The sequence below is a fragment of the Carlito syrichta genome, unplaced genomic scaffold, assembly GCF_000164805.1.
Source record: "Carlito syrichta isolate Samal-C Ts95f unplaced genomic scaffold, Tarsius_syrichta-2.0.1 Scaffold304306, whole genome shotgun sequence".
Classification (NCBI taxonomy): Eukaryota; Metazoa; Chordata; class Mammalia; order Primates; family Tarsiidae; genus Carlito; species Carlito syrichta.
The window spans coordinates 265,891-276,383 of record NW_007248402.1 but is presented as its reverse complement, the minus strand read 5'-3'; the positions used below and the strand labels follow the sequence as shown (position 1 = coordinate 276,383).

Genomic DNA, 10,493 nt, shown 5'->3' with positions numbered 1-10,493 from the left:
ACTCTCTTGAGCTGTGCTATCCCATACAAGAGCCACTAGTCACCTGTGGTTATGTAAATTAATCAAAAATTAAGAATTCAGTTCCTCAATGACATGAGTCACATTTCCCATGCTTAACAGTGACAAATGTCTAGGGCCTACAACAGTGGACAGCACAGATCTAAAAAAGTATCCAAAGATGAATTATGTAGATCTAGAACATTTCTACCATTAGTGCACTAGAAAACCAGATATTCAAATGGACTATCACAAGTTAAGTTTTATGTTCAGCTTTAAATTTTTAAATCTATCTTAAGAAATTGTTAGCATCACTTTTTCCCATCCCACAAGATGGTGGGTGAAAAAGCTGAGAAGCCGGATACTAAGGAGAAGAAACCTGAAGCTGAGAAGGCTGATGCTGGTGGAAAGGTGAAAAAGGGTAAGCTCAAAATGCCGAAGAAGGGGAAGCTCCACTGTAGCCAAAATCCTGTCCTCGTCAGAGGAATTGGAAGATATTCCCGACCTGCTATGTATTCCATAAAGGCCTTGTACAAGAGGAAGTACTCAGCAGCTAAATCCAAGGCCGAAAAGAAAAAAAAGGAGAAGGTTCTTGCAATCATTACAAAACCAGTTGGTGGTGACAAGAAGGGTGGTACCCGAGTGGTTAAACTTCACAAAATGCCTAGATATTATCCTATTGAAGATGTGCCTCAAAAGCTGTTAAGCCATGGCAAAAAGCCCTTCAGCCAGCATGTTAGAAAACTGGGAGCCAACATCACTCCCGAGATCATCCTAATCATCTTCACCAGGCACCACAAAGGCAATGAGGGTGGTTTTCCTGAAGCAACTCGGCAGAGGCTTGTTACTTGTGACAGGACCTCTGGTCCTCAAGCGAGTTCCTCTGAGAAGAACACACCAGATATCTGTCATCGCCACCTCCACAAAAATTGATATCAACAATGTGAAGATCCCAAAACATCTTACTGATGCTTACTTCAAGAAACAGCAGCTGCAGAAGCCCAGGCACCAGGAGGGTGAGATTTTCGACACAGAAAAAGAGAAATACAAGATTACAGAGCAGAGCAAGATTGATCAGAAAGCCGTGGACTCGCAAATCTTACCAAAAATCAAAGTTATTCCTCAGCCCCAGGGCTACCTGCAATGGTCTGTATTTGCCCTGAAAAATGGTGTTTATCCTCACAAATTAGCGTTCTAAATTTCTTTAAAAGAACCTGACAACGTTTTTTTTTTTTTAAAAAAGAAACTGTTAATGTCAACTACTGAAAGTCGTCAAGACAAAAAAAAAAGATGAAGAAAAAATTAAATTGACAAATGTTCACTGAAAGCATCTGAAAAATGTATTTCAAACAAGAAAACGAAAATAAGCCAAATTGCAGCCAAAGTCCTTATCACAGTTAATAGTCTGGGCTACTGAATAAGCACTTCTAAAACATTCCTATGATAGTCTACTATTGCTACAAAATCAAAAGAAGGAGTTCAGTGAATTGAAAACAGCAATCTCTAATCAGCCAAATGTTTCTGACACCAATGTTTTATCTGTAAATTATATATCTTGGAAATTATTTTAAAATATCCGTTTATCTGCAACTATTTCCAGTTCACACAATCCTGCTGGTGTCAGCAGAAGGAGGCTTACATCTCCAAGAGCAGTGAGGTGTGTCATGTTTTAGCCAGCCATTTTCTATGAAACAGACCGGCTTTTTCACTAATGTTAGTTGTGTGTTCTATAGATATTTTTTAAACTTCCTGTTTATGATCTTTATCAATTGTAAAAATAGACAGTCATCCTTCAATGTTTCTCATTTTTACGATGACACTAAATGTTTCGACCACATGGAGAATACTGCAGACTGGCATGCCTCCATTAAGAAGGCACAACCAGATCCAGAAGCTCTGAGCACTGCAGAAACAAGGGAAAGCACCGATCCACTGTAATTTCAGTTAAGAAAGATTCTGGCCCACCGTGCATGATGTATTTAGGTTCAGAAACCAAGATAATAATGAGTCTAAATAATGATGGAACATTGCGTAACAATTAAAATATTCCCCAATACAACACAAATTCTTTCACATTCAAGATATTAATATATCCCCACTGAAGAAGCCAAATGGAGTCCTGGAAGAAAAGGATGAGCATTTGGCCTCAACGTGAGTGCACTCTGCTTGCCTTATTTCAGCTGGAATACACCAGTAATTATGCCTGGAAGTTGCAAAGCACTCTCCCCTGGGGAGCTGTAAGTGCTTTAAAAACATGGGCTAATCCACCCTTGTAACATCCCCAGGCAGCAGAGCGAGGCTCGGTACTAAATCTTTAAGGCACAAAAATGTTGAAGTGATTTTCCTGAAGTCAGGTTTTCAGATGGGAATTTATATGTTCTGGCTCAACATCCACACAACACTGAACCAGAATATTTAAACAGACCCCTGGAAACTAAGGGTGTTTCAGCATGACTCAGAGTCTCTGAAGAAAGGCTGGCAAATGCCCAGGATGTCAGATTCCTTGGCAGAATTATTGGTGGCCACAGGAAGTCTTGAAAGAATGGATCTTTGCTTACTCAAAAATAAGCAATAGCCACATTAACATCCTAAAGATGTGTTCATACTCTAGATATGCATTTGTAATGTGTTTAATGTGTTTAGGTGTTCAATTTGAAATAAAAGTCGTTGAGTAAACTGATCATATGAAATTATAAAACAGATAAGTAGTTTACACCTGATTTATGTCAGGTATTTAGTCTGTATTTCAACTATAATTCTCAGGTCATACACAAGTATGTAATTAAGTGATTAATCAAGCCTAAATGTTTCTGGAAGTCGGTATCTGCCCTTGGATCTGTCTAGCTCAAAGAAACCTCTTTTCAAGATTAGAGACTGAACTTTCCATCCGAGAATTGGTAGGTTATTCCCAAAATACTTCTTCTCCTGTGCAACCTTTTGAAGTTAGAAGTGCTTGGTTGCTTGTCTAACCAGTCAAGTCATTATAACGGGGTGAGAACTAAACACTTGCAAAAACAAAAACTACATTTTTCCTGGCTATTAAAAAAAAGAAAGAAAGAAAAATCTAATAGACTGTCCCAAACTCCACATGCATCTTAAATCCTGGGATACCAGTCCAATATGTGCATCCATACAAAAACCTACACAAAATGTTTATTCATAATTGCTAAAACCTGAAAGTTACCAAGATGTCCATCAATAGGTGAATGGATAAATAAACTGGCACATACATAAAATGGAATGTTATTCAGTGTAAAAAGAAAAGAACCACCCAGCCATGAAAAGACATAAAGGAACATTAAATGCATATTGCTAAGTGAAATAAGCCAGTCTGAAAAGGCTACATTCTATTTTATTCCAACTATGTAACAGTCTATAAAAGCCAAAACTATGAAGATAGTAAAAAGATCAGTGGTGGGCAGGAGTTCAGGGGCAGGGAGGGAGGAATGGGAGGAGCACAGGGAATTTTTGAGGGCAATGAAACTATACTATCTGATATGGTAACGGTGAACCCACGCCACTCACTTGTCAAAACCCACAGAAAACAGAGTGAACTCTAACATAAACTACAGATTTTAGTTTGGTTCATCAATTGCAATAAATGTACCATGCAATTGCAAGATATTGATAAGAGAGGAAACGGGTAGGGATAAGAGATGATATAAAAACTCTCTGTAGTTTCTGCTCAATTTTTCTGTAAACCATAAGGTGCTCCCCTCTTGCCCCCCCAAAAAGTCCATCTTTTTTTAACTGATATGCCTTCCCAAACTTCATATGCATCTTAAATCTGGGACACCTGTAGGGAATTGCATTTGGTGGTCAGTTCTTAGGATGAACTTATCTTTTTAGTGAAATGATGACTTCTAAGAACCAGAGTTTCAGTTAGTCACTGTACATTTAAAAATCTTTACACTCTCCTCAATGTAGTTTTATTAAACTAAACAGTTTTTCAAAATTCTGGCCGAAGGACAAAGTTAAAGAATATACTAGAAAGAATAAGCAACCAATTTGTGAATTGCTGTCTGCATTTCCTATTGAGTACTCAATTTTATGTGCTAGATTCTCTCTTCAATCACTCTGCTTTTCAAGTATATTACTTGTTCTCATTTCCATTATGATGGATAAAATTTTAATCTTTACTCTAAGTTTCTGAGGGAAGGGCCCATGTCTTAGCTATTTCTTATCTTCACATTGAACATAGAAGGGATAGAAGGAGGAAAAGGAGGAAGAAAGGAAGGCATGCCTTATAAAAATTTCCCCATACCAGTCGGTCTCCGCAGGGAAGACATAACACACTCAAACTGGGTATGATATATTGGTTTGGTCAAGAGACAACATTTAAAGTTATGGGAAGGGTTCATGCTAAAGACAAGGAATGGCTACCCCTACAGTGCTGGAAAGGTCAAAGGTAAGAATGATTCCTAGAATGCAGAAAGGGAGCAAAGGGTAGAGAGAGACACACAGAGACCCAATAGAGATGAGCTGGAGGAATAAACACCCAACATCATTCTCAACTTGTCCTCAGGTCTCCTGAGCTCCTCCCCTTGGTCGAACTGGCTGGAACCAAGAGTGCTCAATGCTATCATCCACCCAGGTCAGTTACCTAGGGCACACAGCAGGACAGAGAAGGGTGGAGAAGGGACTGGGGAAGCAGATAGAACACATCAAGCACGCTCAAAACACAGACACACACACAAATGAGCACAGACACACGTGTACGCGACCTTCACTTCTACCATCATGATTTCAGTCTTGAGGCAACCTAAGGTTCAAATCCTAGCTTCTGTCACTTTGTAGATGTATGTCTTTGGGCAGGTGATTTAAGCCCTAAGCCCCGAATCCATCACTTAAACATTGCAACTAACTACAGTACTTCAAAGTTGTGAGGATGAAATAAGAAAATCCAAATAAAAGTGTTTAGTGCCTGTTTACAGGAAGTACTACTACTATCTGCTCCACAACACATGCTTAGGTACAGTTTCTAGCATACCACCTTATAATCACTTTGGTCCCTTCACTGTTTAATGTAAGTTTTCCATCTCCCCAAGTCCCCAGCAATGTCTTTCAAGCTGGGTCATTTTACCCTTTTGCTATCTTTCAAGCACCCACCTGATACAGTACTGTGTAAACAGGCCAACACCATAAATGTTTACTCAACACACAACCCCTCTAATAAAAGTAGAAAGGCTTAATTAACTTATTAATCTAAACAACAGAGGTATCATTAATGAAATCACTAGTTGTTTTCCTCTGGTCTACAAAATGCTCATTTGATTCATAAGTTGATATAATTATGCCTCCTCATGCAAAAGCTCTCCTTATGTAAAAGGCAGCATATATACCCTCTCAGCAAGCACTCCAAGTTTTAATATACACAAACTATCAATCATCCCAATCGGGGATAATCAGAAAAAGAGAGAATCGAGATTTGGAAATAGAAAAGGAAAGCAAAGCAGATGGCAGAGCACAAGTGGAAGTCTTGGGAAAAATCAAGAAAGATAAGCGAAAATAAGTGCAGGTCCTGGAGCTGCCCACTGGGGAGCAGTGTCTGAGGATGGAGGCCCTGAGAAGTGTGTAGAAGAGGCTCCAACAGCAGGCACGTGGGTAGGCAGAAACGGACAGAGCCAAAAATAGACAGTGTATGCCCAGGAAAAGAACTCGAGTTAAAAAGAACAAACAAAATTACTCAGTACCCCAGATAACCTGAATCTCTAGAACCACTGTGAACTGAGGAGTAAAGTCCCAAAGGAGGCCTGCTGCATGAAGCCGCATCCACGAAATGAAGTCAACGACTATGAACACTAACACTCAGAAAAGCAGCCGGGCCCAGTGGCTCATGCCTGTAATCCCAGCATTTTGAGGGGCCAAAGCAGGAGGATTGCTTGAGCCCAGGAGTTTGAGACCAGCGAAGGTAACACAGCGAGACCTCATCTCTACAAAAATTCAAAGAATTATCCAGGTGTGGTGGCATGTGCCTGTAGTCCCAGCTATTCAGGCAACTGAAGCAGGAGCATCGCATGAGCCCAGGAGTTTGAGACTGCAGTGAGCCATGACCATGCCACTGCACTCCAGTCTGGATGATAGAGTGAGAACCGAACTCAAAAAAAAAAAAAGAAAAGAAAAAAAATCAGAAAAGCAGTAAATATTTGGTCAGAGGACCAGATGGAGAAGACAGTGGCTGCCTGGTATGACTATCATCTCACAAGAAAGAAAAATTAATTATAAACATGTCATTTGTAAGAGAAGATGCATCTAGAAACCTTAATAACTGTTCCAGTCAGTGAGAAGGCAGACACCTCAAACATATGTTAAATGGCAGGAATTTAACACAGAAAAATGATTATATGGGTGTTGGCAGATGGAAAAAGTAAAAAGGGGACACAAAGATAACCCCAATATTAGTAACTGCTAAAAGCAGCTACCAACCTCATGGCTGAAGGAACACAGGGAAGATGTGAGGTTATCAGATCTGGGTGCGCCCGGAAGGTACAGTACTAGAGCTCTAAATGGGAGAAGGGAACAGGAGACAGGGCATGCACAGTGTAACTGCCACTTGGACTGTGGTTAGGGCTGTAGCAAAGCTGGTGCTGAAAGTTTCTGAAGAAACCACAGGCTCAAGCGACAGCTTGCCCAGGAGGAATGCTGGCAGGAGCTGAGAGGAGCACTATCCTTCCTCTCCCCCCTCCAGCTTTTGCCTCCACCAGTGCCTTACACTGCCCAAAGCAAACAGGGATCCAGCTGGCAGGTGAATCCAGGAATGTGATTTGCGGATTTCCAGCCCTAGTCTCACAAAACAGAGTATAAGATGATGGGCTTGAGGCTGAAACCACAACTAAATAGCCAACACAATTTGCTATTCACATCTTCCCTATTAGTTTCAAGTTCATCAACTGAGAACTTTCCAATACAGGATTTCCAGGAACCTAACCCTCATTATATTTGAGAACTAGTGAATGCTATGAGCTTTTCTGACTAAAAATAAGTTGGAATATTTCACTAGAATACCATTCTTCTGTCAGGATTATAAATCTATTTTGGGGGGCCAGAAGTTACATAGGACAGAGCATAAAGGAATACTTTTATAATTGAGAACACTTCACAAACCCAACCAAGGAAAATTCTTAATAGATTTCTAGCTTTCCAAAATCTGTTCAAATAATCCCTAATTCTCCTACATAGAATTGGGCTCCGTATTGGGATGAAATTTGAGGTCCCTGAGAGAACTGAGTGGATTTTGTTTCACAGGCTGGCAAGACACAGATCTCTGGGGCCAGAGTGTAGTCATTATCCCAGAAAGCCCCCAATGATCCTTGCCTCCCAGAATTTACACTCTTGTGTTATCAACTCCCATAATGAATAGAGTTGTCCTATGTAAACTATAGCATACTGAAAAAATGACAGTGTGTGACTTCTGAGACCATAAAAGATATGCAGCTTCCATTTTGCATTTTTTTGCTTTTCTCACTCTAGAAGAAGTCAGTCACCAGAACACGAGGCCACTCAGGTGACCCTACAGAGACATCCATGTGGCAAGGAACCAAGACCTTCTACCACCATGAAAGTGAGTCATGGTGCAGGCAGACCATCCCCGCCCAGTCAAGTCTTCAAGGGCTTCACTGCAATCTCTGAGACATCCAGAGCCAGGTGTCTTCTAGGTCGCTCCCAAATTCCTCACCTACTGAACTCCATGAGAGAATAGATGTTTATTGTTTTTTTAAAGTATTTAGTTGGAGGAAACTTATGATGCAGCAACAGATAACTACATACCATCAAAGGACCCCCCCAAGATTATAAATTCTCTCATTCTTAGCCTCTATCTATTCTACTCTTTTAACATTTCTTGAAATTTCTGTCAACTAAAGCCAACAGAGGAATTAGAAACCCATGAGATTTTAACTCCCCTAATATTGGAAGCACTCAAGCAATGATCAAAAACACTAAGTCCCAGAGGTAATAAAAATATTTTTTATACCAATTGGAAGACAGGACTACAAGGTTCCTAATAACACTAAGAAGATTCTAAGACACCAGTATCTGGATGTCCTCCCAAACCTGTGCAATAATTCTCATCAGCTATAACTAAGTATTGAAAGTAGCCTAGAGTTTACAAGAAAAATGAATTCAAATGGCTTGTAAACATAAAAACCAAAAGTGCTCAGCCTCGCTAATAATTAAAGTAATACAAATTTAAAACAATGAGTAAAGCATGATCCATCATGCTCCAGATTAGCAAACTCTTCAAGTCTTCAGAAAACACAACAGGGGCAAAAGTGGGGAAACACATTTCATGTCTGTTGAGTCATGTGAATCAATGCATCGTGCAATTTTGCCATATATTGTATTAAATAGTAAACGTATATAGGTATGACTTAGTTTTTACAGTTGTGAACAAAACCGTCCATTCACCTGCTTTTAAGAACAATATCCTGTAAACAACCTAAATGTATACTAATAAAAAAGGTAAATTATGGTACATCCATACAATGAACTCCATGCAACCTGTATATAGAATGAGTTGGATCTAATATATATGCTATTATATAAGGTATAATATAATTATATATAAGGTATATAATATAATATTATATAAGGTATAATATAATAATATATAAGGTATATTGTTAGGGGAAAAAAAGAATATGCCCCCACTAGTGTAAAAAAGAAGGGGAAAGGACCCATAAGTAAAGAAAATGTCTGGAAGCAGGTTCTAAAATATTGTCCATAGTCACCTTTAAAAAAGGAAATAGGGCCTTGGGCACAGAAGTTAAATGTTTTACTGCATGCACTCTTGTACTACATGTTCAAATTATATTTTAATTTTTCTAAGAAAGGGGGAAAGCTTAATAGGAAGAGAGAAACAAGAAAAAAAATAAAGGTTTAAGTTACAGCTACTTTTCAACTAACATGTAATGTACTCCATCAAAGTAGCCAGGGTGTGGCTTTAAGCTTAAGACACTCACATGTACATTCAACCGTTAAAAGTCAGCTCTAGGAGAAAAAAGGTCCTTCACACTACCAAAGTGCCACTCACTAATGAGGGAACAGGAGTTTTCTCTTGCCATCTTGAAGCAAACCACTAGTTCAACAACTGACGGTATCCACGAGATGAACATCATCCTGTCCTAAGCTCTGTGAATCATGAAATGTGATGGAATTGCCTTTCTTTGAATGTTTAGGCAAAGAATGACAAGGTTAAGGAAACAAAAGGAAGCCAGCATTCGTTTTACTCACTGTTGGGAGTCACTGAGAGCACACACTGCTCTCCTAGGCTGGCCACCCTAGCCCACTGATCCACTCATAAATGTCCATTGTGATTTTCTTCGCCACTGACCAACTCTTTTTGAGACTGAGTGAGCACTTCCAAGATGAGTGATCTGCTCGAAAGAAGTCTACTATGTGGCTGCTACTTATCCTCGGTGTGTGTTATAAGAGAAACTGAAGTAGGACAGTATGCATCAAAAGGCACTCTTTTATCTCTTTTAGCTAATACGTTAAAGGTGAGTCCCTTTGTGTCTTGAAACAGGCATGCTTTTAGTAACAGAAGGTAAAGGCTGTTTGGTTCATCTAACGACAAATAAACTATAGCTGTCTAAAAACATTCATTTTAAGTGTTACCAAGTATGTAGAAGGACCTATTTTAAAAAGAAGAAAAAGATCTAGAGTTTTCCTTCTTAAATTCTGAAGTGATGCTATCATGAGAGTGGACAGAAAACCTGCCACACAACTTTACCAATACCTTCACCCAAATGCTCAAACTCTTCTTCAATTCAAAACTGGCTTTTGAGATATTGCGGGGGGTAGAATTAACCAGTCTCTTTAGAGATTTTAAGGTTGTTTACTGGGAACACATTCATTTAATAATTGCAAATAAGATTCAGTTGTGGCCTGAAACACTGTAAGCCAAGTATGGACCCAAAGTCAGTTTCCATAATCAAAACACTGATGCCAGCCAGGCATGGTGGCTCAAGCCTGTAAACCCAGCCACCTCTCAGCACTTTGGGAGGCTTAAGCGAGAGGATTCTCTGAGCCCAGAGGTTCGAGACCAGTTTGACCAACTTGGCGAACCCTAGTCTCTATAATAAATCAAAAATATTGGCTGGGCATGGTAGCACACACCTGTAATTCAGCTACTTAAAAGGCTAAACCAGAAGGATCGCCTGAGCCCAGCAGGTCGAGGCTGTGATAGCCATGAGCTTGCCACTGCACTCCAGCCTGGGTGACAGTGAGAGACTCCAACTCAAAAAAAAAAAACAAAAAAAAAAACACTAAAGTGTAAAAAACTGAGGACTTACTTATCTAGAAAATTTCTACCAGGCACAGCGGCTCAAGCCTGTAATCCCAGTACTTTGGGAGGCTGAGGTGAGGGGACTGCCTGAGCCTACAGGTTCAAGAACAGCCTGGGCAATTTGAAGAGACCTTATCTCTACAGTAACTCAAAAATTAACCAGGCATGGTAGCCCACACCTGTATTTCCGGCTACTTAGAAGGCTGAGATG

At 39.8% G+C, this 10,493-nt stretch overlaps 1 pseudogene; it reads left to right on the top strand.

Moving 5' to 3' along the window:
• The first annotated feature begins 330 nt into the window (after nucleotides 1-330).
• LOC103262029 lies at nucleotides 331-1,195 on the top strand (annotated as a pseudogene).
• Nucleotides 1,196-10,493: the final 9,298 nt, after the last annotated feature.